The 20,529-nt window shown below is 38.3% G+C and overlaps 2 long non-coding RNA genes across 2 annotated transcripts; one reads left to right on the forward strand and one right to left on the reverse strand.

Moving 5' to 3' along the window:
* The first annotated feature begins 1,216 nt into the window (after positions 1–1,216).
* Positions 1,217–2,246, forward strand: LOC119783985. Its single transcript, XR_005280882.1, has 3 exons — positions 1,217–1,276; positions 1,691–1,872; positions 1,978–2,246. It is a non-coding gene; the product is annotated as an uncharacterized LOC119783985 (long non-coding RNA).
* A 2,985-nt stretch (positions 2,247–5,231) lies between these two features.
* Positions 5,232–6,029, reverse strand: LOC119783990. Its single transcript, XR_005280884.1, has 3 exons — positions 5,970–6,029; positions 5,374–5,555; positions 5,232–5,268 (listed from the first exon to the last, which is right to left on the reverse strand). It is a non-coding gene; the product is annotated as an uncharacterized LOC119783990 (long non-coding RNA).
* Positions 6,030–20,529: the final 14,500 nt, after the last annotated feature.

Raw genomic sequence — 20,529 nt, forward strand, 5'->3', positions numbered from 1 at the left:
CGGGGTTGGCGGTAACTGGCAGCATTCCCTCCGAGGCAGGTCACGCCTACTGTGCGTGGCCCTGTACTTCGGCATCGCTTCTAACCGGGACTGCAGCTTAACACAGAGTTCAGTGAGATCCGGCCTATGAAATGGAGGCGACTGTACAATCTATCCAGAGACACCGCCAACGACGCCATCTTCTTCGTCGGACATGAGGCCGACGGTGGCGGACTTCCAGAGTTCCACTTCCTCATCTGCTAGCACACTCTGCCTCGCTTTCAGCAGCTGAAAAAAAACAATGAATCAGCGCACTGCGTATGGACACAACTCATCTATTAATGCACCTGAAAAATAGTCACCAAATAAAGTCTTACCCTCTTTCTTCTGGCCCAACTCCGAGCAGATTGCTTGGCAGCCTCCGCACGCAACGTGTTGGCTGGCTGCGTATATCTATTCTAACATGTGGCCTATCCCTCTGTTCCCAAATATGTTATGTGTTTAAATATTAAAGTCATAAAAAGCAGATAAAGATCAAGTGAGCCTTTTTTCGAACAATTTGGTAATCCTAATACTTTTGTCAGTAAGATTATTCGGTCAAAGAGAGCAGGTTTTTCCAGGGGGAGTGATAAAAGCTAATGCATTAGGTATAAAAAGAGGAAGTTATCGTATCAAAGTACATTTATAAATGCAAAAAAGAAAAGCATTGATCCAAGACCAGATGTTTACATTCATTGTTCATTGTCAGACATTTAAGTTTGCATGTTTTAGGTGAATTATACGGAGCCCCCTAGGGGACATGGGGAATTTTTTTTCTTTTGCGTTACCTCGCAAAACTTTTGCGTTCCCTCGCAAAACCTTTTGCGTTACCTCGCAAAACCTTTTGCGTTACCTCGCAATAGGGCTTGGTCGTCGTGACGTCACCACTTTGCGTGGTCGCCATGTTGACGGCGCACTTTACGGCTTCCTTAGACTATTGCCTGTGACTATCGCGTACTGTTCTCCCTCTCAGCCGTGTTTTATTTCGTTTAATTTCACCGTAACTTGATTTCAACCATGGTAAACCGTTGCTGTATTGTGGGCTGTAACAGCGCATCACATGATCGCCGAGGGAAAAACCTACAAAATGGGATAACTTTCCACCGCTGTCCTGCCTGGAGGCGCAAACACGGAGACCAAGTTTCACAGATAACAAAAAGTCGTCGGCTAGCTTGGATCGCGGAGGTAAGACGACAGAACATAACTTTCCACAGTATCCTGATGTCAATGCGAGTGTGTTCCCTGCATTTTCATTCTGGTAAGTTAAAGATGCACGGTTTTATTTTATAGCCTACAGTGTTTCCTTCCTTCATCCGTGGCACCACATACATGCATGAACGCGCGCCCAGAGACTCTTGATATAGCATTTTCATCCTCGTTGGTTGATATAGCATTTGATATAGCATTTTATCCTCTTTGGTAGAACACACTGCCAGTTCCTACAAGGACAGGGACATCCCTCTCCATTTTCAAAAAAAACCCTGAGGTTGACAGCTGTCATAGCACCACTTATAAATTTTGCTGATCCTAGCGCTTACCAGCCGTCTTGTAATGTAATGTAATCATATAATACAATATAATAATGTGTATATTGAGGATCATTGATAACATTATGGTTCTATATGTGTTCAACACTGCTGCTGTGGATAATAATTTTAAATTGTGTCACCAGGAAAACCAGCAAATGAAATGTACACCTCGCATCCGGATTGGGCACCATCACTACACTTGGGCCACACTGAGATAAAGGCCACACAGACTGCACACTATGAGAGACAGGAAAAGAGAAAACGGCAAAGGACTGACAGTACACCTGCGAGGATGAGACAGCTATTGATGACCTTGTTCCACCCGGTAAGCCTTACAGAGCCAGCAGATTCAACACCGTATGTTGCTTTTGTGGCTTTTTCAGCTGCATGATGCACATTTAGCTAAAATATGTCCTTATTTTATCCATAGTGGAGACACCAGCACCAGCTGAGGATGGAGCTGAGCAGACACCGCTGACAGAATGTGACTTCTGTCAGCGCCGGCATGCTGAAATCAACCGGCTGCTGGAGGAGAACAGGACCCTGAAACGTGAGCTTGGCCAGAGAAAAATGGATGAAGATTTCCTGAAGGAAGACACCGTCAAAGTGAAATACTACACTGGACTTCCACACCTTGAAGTCAACCACTTTATTCTGGTGTTTATGAATTACTGTATTAAAGAAAAGATTGATGCTCAATATGGAATTGACAATTTCTTTGTATCAACAATACACTCTAAGCAAACATTTAACAAGTGGGTTGTTTTTTAGCCATAGGTGTGTTTTGCATCCATACCCAAAAGCAAGAGGTCTCAAACGATCAGATCCTTTTCAGTGTTTATTTGCAAGTAGTGAAACTTGAGAACACAGTGTAGCGCAGAACAGTTAAACACTGTTAGTGCAAATTCTTATATAAGTATTTATAATAATATGCATTACTTAAATTGTATAAATAAAGGCTGCGATGCAATATGTCATGATATACAATAATATAATCTATAATTGTATTGTAATATATAACGACGTGCAATAATATGCAGCTGCAATGTCTTTCACTGTCTCACAGTGCTGGAGAAGGACAGCTGGTGGAGCATTTTCAAACTTTCAAAGGTGTAGTTTGTAACGGTAACTGCCAACCCTCCGGGTTTCTCACGTATCTGAGCCTCTTCCTGCTGCAGATTTAGGATCAACATGAACGTTAGCCAGACCCGGCTGCAGAAAGAACTTAAAGGGGGGGGGGGGGCATTCCATTTGATTTACTTCAAGCTTAACACTAGCTTTGTGACCATTCATTCAGTTAAAGGAATCTCAAATCTTCATCAAAACGTTTATTCAAAATATTTAAAAAAAATTTAAGAATAATTTGCTGAAATAGAAATCAGCATTTGTTTGATACTTAGTGTTAGAAAAAAAAATGTGTCCTAACAGGTTTTCTGAACCATATTCTAATCTAGTCTCCCCCAGCTGCTGGTAGAAACAATATTTTTTTTTACCATCATTCAGAAACTGGATAGGTGTTACATCTGTATTTTGTTGAAAATCATTTATTGAACATTGTTATTAATAAAATTTTAAGGAACAGATTAAATAGTCAAAGATCCGCAAAATATAAAAAAATAAACAATAGTGCAGTGCTGTGGCCATTCAAGTTAACTCCTAGTTTGAATCAGTCTTTCAAAGTGAACTATTTAGAAAAATGAGTGCAGTTTTGACTGCGGGTTATTAAATCTGACCTCATAAAACACTGTAACGGGTAACTTTGAGCTTAAATCATTCAGTCAGAGGTATTATGCAGGTTTAAATGTCCTGTGCTCATTTCATTTCTTTTTCTTTTAAGTGATATAACAATATAACAGCGTGGTTGTTATACTTTACTGTTGTATAACTGTGATTTATATGATATGTATACACATGCATGAGGGGTTGAGGTTAACGTTTGCTTTCCTGCATAGAATGAAATATAATGGTGTCCTTACCTGCATAATTTATGTCTATTTTTTTTCTCCTCAGGTCTTGCACTCTCAGCGCATTAATGAGACTCCCCTGAAGCCATGGGTCATCATTGCTGACGATGGGCAGGTTTGCTGTGCACACTGTAAATGCATGGCTGGAATTGCAGAGGCATGTACACATGTTGGGGCTCTGCTGTTTAAGATTGAGGCAGCAGTCCGCATCCGTGGGAAAAAGACTGTGACAGATGTGCCAGCTTATTGGAAAATACCAGCAGGTATCAACAAAGTCAGCGGTGAAGTCGCCCACAAGATGGACTTCACTTCATCCAAAGCGCAGAGGATTGCTCTGGACAGAGTCATCGATGACAACATTCCCATGCCTGGCCTACGGACACGGGCCAGCAGACGCACTGCCCAAGCCACATTGGACGACTTATCGTCAATGTTCCCTGTTCTTCAGAACCATAGGTCAGTTTGTATGTCCACAGTGAAGCCCTACTTTCACAACTATGCTGCTCCTGTCCAGCCAGCTGTGATCCCAAAACCCCTGCAAGACCGTCTCCGCGACCCAAAGTTTGAAAAGGCTCCACCAGCTGTCCTTCTCCAGCACTGTGAGACAGTGAAAGACATTGCAGCTGCATATTATTGCACGTCGTTATATTACAATACAATTATAGATTATATTATTGTATATCATGACATATTGCATCGCAGCCTTTATTTATACAATTTAAGAAATGCATATTGTTAAAAGTAATTATATAAGACATTGCACTAACATTGTTTTTTAATGTGTACTATAGTAATAATTTGCACTACTTCAAATGTTATTGATATCTGTTATTACTTAATTTGATCTACCTCCAATTTTTATGTTTGTAATTGATGTTTCATAAATACGTATTTTTTATTACTTTGGAATTTTTTTTATACATAGACATTTTTTATAAAAAGCATAGTATTTTGTATTATTACATTGTATTGTTATATTTGCATATTATTGCACGTTGTTATATTATTATACAATTATAGATTATATTATTGTATATCATGACATATTGCATCGCAGCCTTTATTTATACAATTTAAGTAATGCATATTATTATAAATACTTATATAAGAATTTGCACTAACAGTGTTTAACTGTTAATGTTTACTATAACTACAATTTGTATAATAATAATTTGCAATATCTCCACTTTCCATTTCTCCATTGATGTTTCATTAAGACCGACTTATTAATAGGATTGAACATTTTGTATAAATACATACTATGTTATTGTAAGTAATTGCACTGCATTTTCATCGCGTCCATTTTTTATTTGTAACCATTTACCTACAAGCATTCAAACTGCACTGCACTGTTCTGCGCTACACTGTGTTCTCAAGTTTCACTACTTGCAAATAAACACTGAAAAGGATCTGATCGTTTGAGACCTCTTGCTTTTGGGTATGGATGCAAAACACACCTATGGCTAAAAAACAACCCACTTGTTAAATGTTTGCTTAGAGTGTATTGTTGATACAAAGAAATTGTCAATTCCATATTGAGCATCAATCTTTTCTTTAATACAGTAATTCATAAACACCAGAATAAAGTGGTTGACTTCAAGGTGTGGAAGTCCAGTGTAGTATTTCACTTTGACGGTGTCTTCCTTCAGGAAATCTTCATCCATTTTTCTCTGGCCAAGCTCACGTTTCAGGGTCCTGTTCTCCTCCAGCAGCCGGTTGATGCTCAGCTCCATCCTCAGCTGGTGCTGGTGTCTCCACTATGGATAAAATAAGGACATCTTTTAGCTAAATGTGCATCATGCAGCTGAAAAAGCCACAAAAGCAACATATGGTGTTGAATCTGCTGGCTCTGTAAGGCTTACCGGGTGGAACAAGGTCATCAATAGCTGTCTCATCCTCGCAGGTGTACTGTCAGTCCTTTGCCGTTTTCTCTTTTCCTGTCTCTCATAGCGTGCAGTCTGTGTGGCCTTTATCTCAGTGTGGCCCAAGTGTAGTGATGGTGCCCAATCCGGATGCGAGGTGTACATTTCATTTGCTGGTTTTCCTGGTGACACAATTTAAAATTATTATCCACAGCAGCAGTGTTGAACACATATAGAACCATAATGTTATCAATGATCCTCAATATACACATTATTATATTGTATTATATGATTACATTACATTACAAGACGGATGGTAAGCGCTAGGATCAGCAAAATTTATAAGTGGTGCTATGACAGCTGTCAACCTCAGGGTTTTTTTTGAAAATGGAGAGGGATGTCCCTGTCCTTGTAGGAACTGGCAGTGTGTTCTACCAAAGAGGATAAAATGCTATATCAAATGCTATATCAACCAACGAGGATGAAAATGCTATATCAACAGTCTCTGGGCGCCCGTTCATGCATGTATGTGGTGCCACGGATGAAGGAAGGAAACACTGTAGGCTATAAAATAAAACCGTGCATCTTTAACTTACCAGAATGAAAATGCAGGGAACACACTCGCATTGACATCAGGATACTGTGGAAAGTTATGTTCTGTCGTCTTACAGCCGCGATCCAAGCTAGCCGACGACTTTTTGTTATCTGTGAAACTTGGTCTCCGTGTTTGCGCCTCCAGGCAGGACAGCGGTGGAAAGTTATCCCATTTTGTAGGTTTTTCCCTCGGCGATCATGTGATGCGCTGTTACAGCCCACAATACAGCAACGGTTTACCATGGTTGAAATCAAGTTACGGTGAAATTAAACGAAATAAAACACGGCTGAGAGGGAGAACAGTACGCGTTAGTCACAGGCAATAGTCTAAGGAAGCCGTAAAGTGCGCCGTCAACATGGCGACCACGCAAAGTGGTGACGTCACGACGACCAAGCCCTATTGCGAGGTAACGCAAAAGGTTTTGCGAGGTAACGCAAAAGGTTTTGCGAGGGAACGCAAAAGTTTTTGCGAGGGAACGCAAAAGTATTGCGAGGGAACGCAAAAGAAAAAAAATTGCAACACCGTCTTCCTGTGTAGACTTTGACTATAGGCTAATATGAAGGAAGAAAAGACTTTACATTATATTGTAACTTTGGCTGTACATTAAAGCTACAGTGTGTAATAATTACAGGGATATACAGTCAGAAATGTAATATATTATACATAACTATGTTATTTATCATCATCTACGAGCTCAGCCTCTTAACCTTAATATTTGCGTTGCCTTAGATTTCGTTATTTATAATTACATAGGAGCGGGTCTCGCAGCCATGGAGGCAGACATCTTTGCGCTACGGCAGCGCAGAGCCAACAAACTAGCGATTGCGAGATCACCCATTACGCTCGAAAGTAACTACGGCAAGTTGAGAGAGATGACCTGAGACGGTACTGAACAATAGATGGCAGTATTATGCCTGAGAATACTATATGTAAAATTATCTATGTAAACAAACCTCATCACTTGAGAAGGTAGGTGATGCGGATGTCGTGGAAGACATTTTGTCCCGTAACGCTCGCCGTACTGTTGGGGGGGAGAAGCGGTGGGGGGGAGATGTTCATGTTGCTGCAGTCTGCAGTCTGGACGTTAGATGTCGCTGAAAATTACACACTGTAGCTTTAAGAAAGCTAAATTTTTCTATTTTTTTATTTAAAAAGTTTAATCTTTTCTGCTGAAATTATAAATCAGACTTTACCAAGTTTTCCTCCAGCACTCTACACGCTAAGCTTTATCCACCTTCACTGCTGAAGAAAATTATCAAAAATGCATGAAACTGTAAGGTTTACGTTTGTTGGTGTTGATGGTTGTTTTCACAATAATGTGCAGTTCTAAACTATAAAAAGTGTAACTAGTAATTGATTTTATTAAAGTTTTCAAATTAAACCAACACAGAAAAAATTAACTATTCCACTGACAAAGAGAAAACTTGTTTGGACAACAGATTTCCCTCATTGTTTTCCAAAATAAGATTTTCTAAACAGCAGAACAAAGAATGTCAACTGTTTGATAGCTTTTTGAGGGAAGTTGGGAAACCCCATGTGCGCACGGTGAAAGCACTGACATCTTTCCCAGCATGCGCTGCAGCAGCAGCAGCTTCCAAGGGAGTTTTCACAGAGCTCTGAGTATTACTGTAGTATTTTGTGCGCACTAAGTAGTATTTCGTGGCCACGCAATAAGTATAACGTGCGCACGAAATACTACTTCGTGGCCACGCAATAAGTTTATCGTGCTTATTAATAATATTAATATCATTCCTGGACAACTGGGTAAGCAAATCGAGCGCGCCTTCTCTAAGGTCTAAGGCGCGCTCGATTTGCTTACCCAGTCGGTCTCCGCCAGTCACGTGATATTTGTTGCTAAGACGCCATTTTAGGTGGAAAAGGCGTATTGTAAACAACCGCAGCATAGCTAAACGAAGGACTAAAGGCCCGTTTACATAGCAGCCTGTCCAAGATAAGTCATTACAGTTAACATAAGCCGGAAAACAGATTTATTGATATTATTAATAAGTATTTCGTGCGCACGTTAAACTTATTGCGTGGCCACGAAGTAGTATTTCCTGCGCACGTTATACTTATTGCGTGGCTGCGAAATACTACTTCGTGCGCACGAAATACTACTTCGCACACGTTATACTTATTGCGTGGCCGCGAAATACTACTTCGTGCGCACAAAATACTACTTCGCGCACGTTATACTTATTGCGTGGCCGCGAAATACTACTTCGTGCGCACGAAATACTACTTTGCGCACGTTATACTTATTGCGTGGCCGCGAAATACTACTTTGTGCGCACGAAATACTACTTCGTGGCCACAATTAAACATTTTTTTTGACCATGTCATCAGAGGGGCTCCGTAGATATCAGATGCAGCTTGGCAATTTATTCTGCAGATGAAAGAAGGAAATTCTAGAAACCTCTTTGATATGGGATTACAACATGATGAGACAGCTGGAGTTGACGAGCAAGAGGAGCCTAGTCCTTCCTCTTGCCTACAAACAAACAGAGTTGGGCTCATATCAAGGTGAGGCTTCCTTCTTTGAGAAGTTACCAATTTTATCAGTTTTATAACTTTTGTAATTATGCACAAAAGTTTACACTGCATTAAGAATTAAATCTGATTCTCCATGTCTGGGAAAGTATTAAAATTGAATATGATTTTATTTGTTGATTTTACTAATTTTATTCGCTGTCTGATTTGATTGCTTAACAAACAAAAACCTTTGTGTTCCAACCAAGATTTTTTTTTATTTAAATAAAAGACGAACATACATTTTTTCTATTCCTACTTCAGTTACCCAACCCTTTCAGCGCATCATCCGTCTTTCCATTTGTCGCTTTTCAGCCTATGCTCTTTCTTATTATAATTTTTTTTTTTTTGCCTTTCATTTTCCTGTTGTTGGAATCCTTCACACTCATTTTGTTTTCTGTCATCTTTTAGAAAGTTTCAAATCATCCAAAAAGCTAGTCTTGAAATTGCCTTTAAAGCCTTTAGCTGAAGGGTTGGAAGAAAAAAAAATGTCTGAGTTGGAGGAAGAAGTGGAGGTTGAAGCTCAGGGAGGGGTTTGCCTTTGCCTTTGTAGGATTTTAAAATAATTTGTTCACTCAGTGAATAACAGATTCATAAATGAAAGGTCACAATCATTTAAAGTAAACAAGACACCTTCATAATCCCAAATGTTCCGAAGAAATATTCAGTTCATCCGCTTTTGAATAATATTTATATTGAAACATCACTCTTGCTCTAATCATGCTCTTTTTGGACTGGGAGGAAGCCAGAGTACCTGGAGAGAACCCATACATGCTCAGGGAAAACATGTAAACTCTATGCAAGGGATGGATGGATGGATGGATAGACAGACAGTGTCCAATACACCTATAAAATAAGAAGCATTGATATAAAATTTTTGTTGCGAGACGAAGGCCAAAGCAGTTTATGTTTGAGAAATAATTCTTTATTCTCTTCCAAAATTTCTTGCGGGTTTTGACTTCAACCAGATGTGAGGGATCTTTACAGCTTGTCAAGTTTGTGTTATCACCACAATCAGTTTGTTGCTGTTGATTATTAGTCGGCAAGATTATTTTGTTGGCGATGTTGTTGTTGCTGTTGGTTGTTGATTCATATTTCAGATAAGAGGTCTCAGATGAAAATGAGGATCGGATAATAGGTGATGAACCTGACTGAATCACTGGGCTTTTTTGAGGACTGGGGGTCCCACAGCATCCAGGCTTTTTACAGACAGGCTTTGAACTTTCTTCAGAGTTGTTTGTGGCTCCCAACCTTTCTGAAGTCATTATTTTGTTGTCCATGTTGCTGTTGCTGTTGGTTGTTGATTCATATTTCAGATCAGAGGTCTCAGATGAAAATGAGGATCTGATAATAGGTGATAAACCTGACTGAATCACTGGGCTTTTTTGAGAACTGGGGGTCCCACAGCATCCAGGCTTTTTACAGACAGGCTTTGAACTTTCTTCAGAGTTGTTTGAAAGGTCACAATCATTTAAAGTAAATAAGACACCTTCATAATCCCAAATGTTCCGAAGAAATATTAAATTCATCCACTTTTGAATAATATTTATATTCAAACATCACTCTTGCTCTAATCATGCTCTTTTTGGACTGGGAGGAAGCCAGAGTACCTGGAGAGAACCCACACATGTTCAGGGAAAACATGTAAACTCTATGCAAGGGATGGATGGATGGATGGATGGATGGATGGATGGATGGATGGATGGATGGATGGATGGATGGATGGATGGATGGATGGATGGATGGATGGATGGATGGACAGAGAGATAGAGAGACAGACAGACAGACAGAGAGATAGAGAGACAGACAGGGTCCAATACACCTATAAAATAAGTAGCATTGATATTAATTTTTTGTTGCGAGACAAAGGCCAAAGCAGTTTATGTTTGAGAAATAATTCTTTACTCTCTTGCAAAATTTCTTGCGGGTTTTGACTTCAACCAGATGTGAGGGATCTTTACAGCTTGTCAAGTTTGTGTTATCACCACAAGCAGTTTGCTGTTGATTGTTGTTTATGTTTGAGAAATAATTCTTTACTCTCTTGCAAAATTTCTTGCGGGTTTTGACTTCAACCAGATGTGAGGGATCTTTACAGCTTGTCAAGTTTGTGTTATCACCACAATCAGTTTGCTGTTGATTGTTGTTTATGTTTGAGAAATAATTCTTTACTCTCTTCCAAAATTTCTTGCGGGCTTTGACCTCAACCAGATGTGAGGGATCTTTACAGCTTGTCAAGTTTGTGTTATCACCACAATCAGTTTGTTGCTGTTGATTATTAGTCAGCAACATTATTTTGTTGTCGATGTTGTTGTTGCTGTTGGTTGTTGATTCATATTTCAGATCAGAGGTCTCAGATGAAAATGAGGATCTGATAATAGGTGATAAACCTGACTGAATCACTGGGCTTTTTTGAGGACTGGGGATCCCACAGCATCCAGGCTTTTTACAGACAGGCTTTGAACTTTCTTCAGAGTTGTTTGTGGCTCCCAACCTTTCTGAAGTCATTATTTTGTAAGTTCTCATTGCCTCATGGGCTTCAAGGACATAAGAGCTGCTCCTGTCAAAGTTAGACAAATGGTCCATGGTAATAAAGTTGTGTTTAAGTGCAGCTGCTGAGATAATACGGTCCTGAGGTGTAGGAACTAGCATTTGCTTTAGAAAATCTATGAAACTTAGTAAATCCTCCCTTTCAGCGGGGTCTTGTGTTGTTGGACGGATTTTCAGCAGGTCGTCCAAAGACTGCAGCTTCAGCACTGGATCATACTTCTTAATTACACTTTTCCAAGAGGAAAAATTCTCACTGCAGCGTGGTTCACCCAACATTTTTACAATTGCCGCCAATGTTTCGTCAGGAGTATCATAATCAAACAGGAGATCTTTAAAGTAGAAACAGATCAAAGTGATGCCTAGACACCACATATCCAAACTGGCATCTAGCTTGTCACCCATAATTCCCTCCGGAGGCCTGAAAAGAACAGGGTTAACACAAATATTTGACATTGATCCTATCTCCTCAGAGAAACCCATATCAATTACTTTGAGTTTTAGAGAGGAGCGGTCTACCAGCATTATGTTGTCAATCTTGATATCTTTATGTACTATTCCATTACTATGTAGAAAATCTAAAGCAACCAGTACCTGTTGAGCAATAAGGCGAATGTCAGACAAATGTAGTCCACTACCTACAGTTGTTTCTGTAAAACTTAGCAAATCGATATCCAGCTTTTCAAACACGAAGCAATGCTTTGTTTTGTAGTTAAAATATTCATAAAACTTCACTATGTTGTAGTTGTCCGGTCCAAGCTCTTTGATTTTAGTTAAGATCTCTTTTTCCGCCTTTGACTCGGAATCATCCTTGTCTATTGGAATTTTTATTACAACAATCTCTCCAGTTTCTTGGTTTCTACATTTGGTAGTTATAGCTGTTCCTCCTATGTCCACAGCTTCTATGAAGAGGTAATTGCTTGTTTTAGATTTGAAAACAAAATCCTTTGTTGAAAAAAGTTCCGACCAAAATGGCCCACAATCAGTTGGTATTGCTCCAAAAGGAGTCTGGATGGTCATTTTGTCATCCGAATCAGATGAATAAATGACCGTTTTACCTTTTGGTGAGCCATCGTTGCCTGGACAGAGAGAAGAGGTTTCTCTTTTTTTAGAGTTGTTTGTGGCTCCCAACCTTTCTGAAGTCATTATTTTGTAAGTTCTCATTGCCTCATGGGCTTGAATGACCGTTTTACCTTTTGGTGGGCCATCGTTGCCTGGACAGAGAGAAGAGGAGGTTTCTCTTTTTTTAGAGTTGTTTGTGGCTCCCAACCTTTCTGAAGTCATTATTTTGTAAGTTCTCATTGCCTCATGGGCTTCAAGGACATAAGAGCTGCTCCTGTCAAAGTTAGACAAATGGTCCATGGTAATAAAGTTGTGTTTAAGTGCAGCTGCTGAGGTAATACGGTCCTGAGGTGTAGGAACTAGCATTTGCTTTAGAAAATCTATGAAACTTAGTAAATCCTCCCTTTCAGCGGGGTCTTGTGTTGTTGGACGGATTTTCAGCAGGTCATCCAAAGACTGCAGCTTCAGCACAGGATCATACTTCTTAATTACACTTTTCCAAGTGGAAAAATTCTCACTGCAGCGTGGTTCACCCAACATTTTTACAATTGCCGCCAATGTTTCCTCAGGAGTATCATAATCAAACAGGAGATCTTTAAGGTAGAAATAGATCAAAGTGATGCCTAGACACCACACATCCAAACTGGCATCTATCTTGTCACTCATAATTCCCTCCGGAGGCCTGAAAGGAACAGGGTTAACACAAATATTTGACATTGATCCTATCTCCTCAGAGAAACCCATATCAATTACTTTAAGTTTTAGAGAGGAGCGGTCTACCAGCATTATGTTGTCAGTCTTGATATCATTATGTACTATTCCATTACTATGTAGAAAATCTAAAGCAACCAGTTCCTGTTGAGCAATAAGGCGAATGTCAGACAAATGTAGTCCACTACCTACAATTGTTTCTGTAAAACTTTCCAAATCGATATCCAGCTTTTCAAACACGAAGCAATGCTTTGTTTTGTAGTTAAAATATTCATAAAACTTCACTATGTTGTAGTTGTCCGGTCCAAGCTCTTTGATTTTAGTTAAGATCTCTTTTTCCGCCTTTGACTCGGAATCATCCTTGTCTATTGGAATTTTTATTACAACAATCTCTCCAGTTTCTTGGTTTCTACATTTGGTAGTTATAGCTGTTCCTCCTATGTCCACAGCTTCTATGAAGAGGTAATTGCTTGTTTTAGATTTGAAAACAAAATCCTTTGTTGAAAAAAGTTCCGACCAAAATGGCCCACAATCAGTTGGTATTGCTCCAAAAGGAGTCTGGATGGTCATTTTGTCATCCGAATCAGATGAATAAATGACCGTTTTACCTTTTGGTGGGCCATCGTTGCCTGGACAGAGAGAAGAGGTTTCTCTTTTTTTAGAGTTGTTTGTGGCTCCCAACCTTTCTGAAGTCATTATTTTGTAAGTTCTCATTGCCTCATGGGCTTCAAGGACATAAGAGCTGCTCCTGTCAAAGTTAGACATATGGTCTGGTCTGATCACCTTGGAAGCTAGTCTGAACTAAAACCTATTTTTAGAATTGTTCTAAGTGACATAGGCTATGACATCACCGGCTGGGACACGCCCACCCGCCCGGGACACGCCCACCCGCCCGGGACACCCCCACCCTACTTTTTTTTTTTTTTTACTTTATTAGAACAAAAATTATAATACAGAGATAAATTAAAATTTACAGTGAACATGAGGTATTAGGACAGAGGCCCTCTGTTGCCCCACCTGTCCTAATTGCCTCCATCCCTGAGGACACACCAGGGACAGGTGCTGCAGAGGCTGAGCAGCATCGGGGTGACGATGAGGAAGAGAATGAGGAGGAGAGAGGAGGGAAAGGAAGAAGAGAAGAAGGAGAAGAAGGAGTGATGAGTTGGTGGATTTAATGAGGGAGGATATGAGATGGCAGAGGGAGGCGGGAAAAGATGGACAGATTATTTCATTTATTGGAGAGGATGGTGGATAGACATTATTATTTTCTTTGGTGTTTTTTTTTTTAACAAGTTCAGGTTATGTGTTGCTGTTATTAAATTAAATTATTTAATTGTTTATAAAAGTTATTGTTGTCGGTGTGTTCTTAAAGTCTTTTAACCTTTTTACATGATCTGTTTCATCACTTCTTTATAATTTAAGTAAACTTAGAACAACTTCTCAGTGACATCAGTTTATTTTTAGAGAAGCAAGTATTTACAATAAACTATTAAAAACATTTTTAACTATTTACATTAGATTTTAAAATTAACTACTACAACTATTTACAGAAGATATAAAATAAATATTACAAGAGAACATAAATATATACACAATTTGACTGAGCAGGAGTCCCTGGTGGTGCTGCTGGACTGGATGCGATGCCATACAGACGACCTTGGAGTCTTCTGACTGCGAGTGGGACATCATCTGGGGGGTCGGGGTGCCTCTCTCCACTGTTCACCACATCGTCCATCAGGGTTTGCAGGGCTGATCCAATCGACGGCTGCCATGTTACTAAAAAAGTTTAAAAAGACGCAGAAAATAATGACTTTACTAAAACTGTTTTCATAACCCTTAAATAAGAAAAGCTAAAATGTGATTCTACTTGCCATCTAACTGTAACGGTGGTCGGGTAGACCCTCCTCCAGGGCAGACACCTCAGCAGACAGCTGGTCCCTCCATGGAGCAACACTGACTGCCTCCAACACGTTCTCCCCCTCCTCATCCTCTGACATGTCATCCTCTGGGGCCGTGATGTCACCGGCTCCCAGGCAGATGTTGTGCAGGACAGCACATGCCGTTATGACCTGTAGAAAAAAAAGACAAAAATATTTACTTTTATTCAGTCATCTATCTTTTTTCATTATCTATGAAAAAATGATTTATTAGAAATTAAATTTTGCTTGATCTAGATCCACTATTTAACTTATTTTTTTCGTTTTTGTATTTAGATTTTTTACCTGTATTATGTTTTTTTATATATATAATTGCAAATAAAATCAGGCAATAAGGGGATAATAATTTAGACAAAAAATGATTTATTTCTCAACAGTTTGGCTTCTCAACACAACATTAGTGATAGTGAAAGTAGTGATTTAAGTCAGTTATTTACAGGGTTTGTACACATTTAACTATTCAATTCAAATGACTAAAGTTACAAACAAATAAATTACAAACCTACAAATAAATATAAAATTTGATATTTAAACATATTCATCAATCTGCTGACAAGCGTTTTTCATTTAACTATCATTTAATGCAGGAATAAATTGCAGACATTTTTATGTGTGCATGCATTTTGGTTGCATAAATATTGATGCCAATTCAAATCAAATGTCCTTGTAATAGTAATTTGCAGATAAACAGAGCAGCATTTTATGTCACCAAATAAAGACATTGGGAGTTTGCATCCCTGCAGTGGTTCCCCTAGCAATGTTGTGTATGAAAATCTAGGTTAAATTTGTTCTGAATTATGAGTGGCATATTATTTTTATTTTGTCTTATCCTGATAAATAGCTTCAGTTAGTTTTAGCATTTAGCATACATGTGTAGCTGCCGAGGTGTTTTGTGTTAACTATAGTTCACTTGCAGCTCCTAGATTACCTAAAACGTCTGTCTGCTTTAATCAAACTTGCAATTTAACTGAAACTATAGTTGCCCGGCCAGTATAACATATCTAAGTTAGCATAAATTTAACTTCACATTCAGTTCTATCAACTAGTGGCTATGGTGGCTACGTGCTAACAAGCTAACGTAACGTAGCCAGCCTGGATACTAAATGCTATGAAAGTTAGCCAACATTAGTTAGTTTATCATTGGGACATTATAGCCGTTGATTTAATGTTACATTATAAACAATCACCACCTGTCTTTCTGGTGAACTGCGACGTGTCTCTTCAGGTTTGTTGTGTTTTTTCCAGCTATCATGTGGCCACATTCCTTCCCTTCCACTAAAATCAAGCATTTGGTTTTGTTCTCCACTTCAATGAAGTGAAAATATGTCCATAGATCATGTCTCCTCTTTCTCCCGAGCTCCGGGCAAAGCATGTTTTACTTTTAACCTGTCGCCGCCTCGCCTCTGTGTCCGCCCGCTCCAGGTTTGAAAGTGGGTGTGTGGCGGAGGAGAAAGGATTTGAAAAAAAACCCATTAGATAATATGTAATTTTCGTCTCGTCTTTGTTCGTGAACTAAAACGTCCATAGATTTGAATGACGTTGCATGATCCCCCCTCCCTCCCTCTAACCTGACTACAGCCAGATGCATGTCTTGCTCCGCCTAGCTCCACTCACATACATGTGAGTGGAGCTAGGCGGAGTGAGACATGCAACTGGCTGTTGTCAGGTTACCCTCCCTCTGGGATTCCCAATGGATTGCAGATGCCACACACGCACACAAAATGACAGAAAGATCCGAGCTGATGAAAGAAAAGAGGCCTGATGAGACCGATTCATTCAGAGTCGCTGAGGACGTTTTTATAACCTAGAAATGATCCATGAGCACGCGACCGATCGAATGGACGGATGGTCCACGGACCTTTGTTGATTCAGTTATTTGTTTTGCCAAAAAGATTAATTATAATCATTTTTCATTAAATAATAGAGATGCAGATAAATAGAAATAAACAGTTCTCAGATAAGATCGGAGGTGTATGAAATAAGATAATGCAGTCACTATGTTAAATTAATGAATTAACTGTATTTTAATCAAAAACATCATATCATCATAAGATTTTGGTTGTTTATGCAAATGGTCTCAATCAGAGAAGGGAAGTAACGAAGTACAAATACTTCGTTACTGTACTCAAGTAGATTTTTCTGATATTTTTACTTTACTTTACTACTTATTTTTATGCCGACTTTTTACTTCTACTCCTTACATTTTTACACAAATATCTGTACTTTCTACTCCTTACATTTTAAAAAATTGGTTCGTTACTTTAGTTTTGAATCATTTCAATGGAGTTAACGTTATTATTTTTCACTTCATCAATACCAAATTCAATCTAATTGGATGGGAATCTACGTTGCATTTGACGCACCACTACAAGATGAATCGACAGATTCGGCTGTATTCATTCGCGGCAAATCATTGCAGCTTGGTGGCGGTGGCGTTAGCATAGTAGCATGGACGACGAGATGATTGAAAATGAACACAACGGAGATCTAGTCCTATTGGCAGACATCCATTTAAAATGTATGCAACGGCATGAAAAAAGTGGTTTCTACTTTTACTTTTATACTTTACGTAAATTTACAAGCCTGTACTTTGTTACTTTTACTTGAGTAAAGAAGTTTAATCAGTACTTCCACTTTTACCAGAGTATTTTTTAACACAAGTATCTGTACTTTTACTCAAGTACGGAAAGTGAGTACTTTTGCCATCTCTGGTCTCAATAAACTTTTCAGTTGACTGCAGGCCCACAAACACAGCAGAGCTCCCAAGTGCCGCCTGGTGGTTGTCCGGGTACATTGCAGTTCTTTTTGAAAAAAAAAAAAAATACTGGCCTCAGGAAATACATCGTGATTCACGCAGAAATCACACAGGAATCACGCAGGAAACCGTCCGTTTTCAACCAGTGCCCACTGTATTTTACACTGCACTGAACCTTCCCATATTAATGCCCTTTTGCACCATTATTTTTAAACTGGTTTACTTTTCTCCTACACTGTTTACTTTCTTATCACTGCTGCACTTTATAATGGTCATGTTCATTTCACTGTTGAAAAGCTGTATGCAACATAATTTTTTTTTGTTTACACTCTGTGCATACAAAATTACACTAAAGTTTGTCTAATTTCTAATTTAATTTAAATGATATTAGACAAGTTGAAAAATTATGTTAGCATACAAGCATTTATTCAAATAAATATACGTATTAGCATTTTAGCTCTTATGCACCATGGAGGAGACAGAAAGTGATGTTACCTCTTCTTTCTATTTACTTCAATATTGTATGGGGGGGCTTGTTTTATATATCTGTTTTGTCTTTTGCACATTTTCAGCATAATTTAGCACACATTGCTTTTGAATAGTTTAAAAGGAGCCACTGAAAAATATTTTTTCCTTTTGGCTAGTTATTTCGTTCAATTTTTTGATTTTGTTGGTTTTGTCTTGCTTTGAAGCAAAATGCACAGTCGTATTTCCTCTAAGAATTTTTAATTGTGTGTTTTATTTTGATTCCCCAATCAAAAACTGCTATAAAGTTATTTTCTATTGCATCTTCTACAAAAAGGTTACTAAGTGCTTAAGAAAGTATTAACTTTAAAAACTGGAAATGGTGAAATACATAAAAGTAAATAGCTCATTTCATTCATAATCAAATCATAGAACTGGCAGTGGCTATTATTTCTTTTTTCACATTTGTTTTAGTCAACATTTTGCAGAGCTGGATCAGTCATTTTCTGAATGGCTAAATGTTAATGAAGATATGAAAAGCAGAAGCTGCATTGACCTAACATATGAACCTGTTATATATAAGTCGCTTGTCAAATGTATATTAACCTGATTAAATGTCTATTCTTTAAATACCTCTATTCAATGAAAACTAAAATAAATGTAGCTGTTTCCTTAAACATGGTATGGAGGTTTGTCATGGTTTTGGTTCTGTTCAAGTTATCTCTGAGTTTTCATTGGTCTTATTTCCATTTTTGTGTTCTAGTTATTTTTGACTGTATTTGAGTTTTTTAATTATTTCCAGTTTGCCCCAGTCTCCTTTTCCTCAGCTCATATATAAGTATATACAGGAGAATTATTAGCAATACTATTAGCATTACAATGGATAGAGGAAGTGAGACCACTAAGATCAATTATATGTTCAGATTAGAGTTCAGCTTTAATCAGTATACAAAATCATAGTTCGGAAAGTAGATCAGACATTTTAACTGAAATACAGCAAGTTCTATATCAAGTTTAAATGATGGGTATTAGTGTTATATTTATTTGGGCGCCAGCACAAATAGAGATGAAAGGGAATTGCAGACAAGATTGCTAAGGAAGCATCACATATAAAACCATTGATATGATGATTAACTTAAGTAAGACAGAAATTTAAAGTATCATCAAACAAAGGATGAAGGAAAGGTGGCAAAAACAATGGGAAGAAGAAAGGAGAGGAAGATGGTTTTATAGGAGAAATGAGGATAGCAGAAGGAAGGAGAAGAGAGTAAACAGTTATTTCACTTAGATTTGGGCATACAGGATTAAATAACACACTATTCAAAAATAGGGAAGCATATATCAGGCAAATGTGAATTTTGTGGACAAGACGAAACAGTAGAACATGTAGTGATGTATTGTAAGAAGTATGAAGAAGAAAGAAAGAATTTGGTAAGAGACCTAAATAAGGAAAAAGTTCAATTGGATTTGATAGATATTCAGCAGAAAAGGTAAAAAAAATGTATCAATATTCTTATTAATATTTAATATTAACAGGAATAATTAGGAGGATTTAGTATTCTAAGGTAATATTATGGCTATAGATATATAGATAAATAAATACAAGTATCTTTATGAATAAGGCCATTCTGATCCACACTCCTCACCAGTTGGCGGTACTGCACACCGAAAAGTTGTTTGCCAACCGCCATTAAACGAAACAGGACAAGACACAACTCTTGGCTGGTTTGTTGTCAGTATTCCTGATTTTCAGTATTTTGGGATTTTTGAGGATTTATGTTTTTGGATTTTTGATTCTGTTACCCTTTTTTTATTATATCTCCAAGAAACCACTTCAGCTTTTGTGTCTACATTTGGGTCCTATCAAACCTCCACCATGACAATGTTTATAGTTTATTAATTTCCTCCTATATAATTTGAACTTTGTAGAGCTGTTTAAATGACTGATTCGAGAAATTTAATGTTGCATTATCTTTTTTTTTTTGCTTTTTTTTTATCATGTTAAAGTTGTTTAAAAAAGATATGAATTACATGGCACCTGTGAGTTCATCTAGAGGTATCACTAAGCAGTGCTCTGCTGAAAATAATTCATTAATTCTGCAATAGATAATCACATAATTTAGAAAACCACACTGCTTTTATCAAGCTAACTTCCCATCCTCAGCAGTCCTGCTTTCCTTTGAAAGAAGTGCCATTATTGTCGCTGGTCACTGTTTAGTTCTGTGAAATAGATTGGAACACAGGATTTAATGGAGACAGAGTGCTCAGTCTTTTCATTTCAGTGACCTAAAGTGATGAACCAAGATAATCAGCGCACACCACCATAAACAGTCTGAAGCATTACAGCCTATTAAGCTCCCTTTGATTTAAACCTTAGCATGCCTGCACGCCATGAGTGTAGGCTGCAATTTTATTTTAATCATAGATTTCAGGCATGAGATAACTTATTTGGATGAATGCTTGTTTGTCAGCAACACAATCTAGTGTTATAGAGGACATTCACCAGGAGCTTCTAAAAATTACCGTAACAAAGGAACGAACAAACATACGGCGGAAGA

Source organism: Cyprinodon tularosa, unplaced genomic scaffold, assembly GCF_016077235.1.
Source record: "Cyprinodon tularosa strain WSP-4 unplaced genomic scaffold, ASM1607723v1 ctg214, whole genome shotgun sequence".
Taxonomy (NCBI): Eukaryota; Metazoa; Chordata; class Actinopteri; order Cyprinodontiformes; family Cyprinodontidae; genus Cyprinodon; species Cyprinodon tularosa.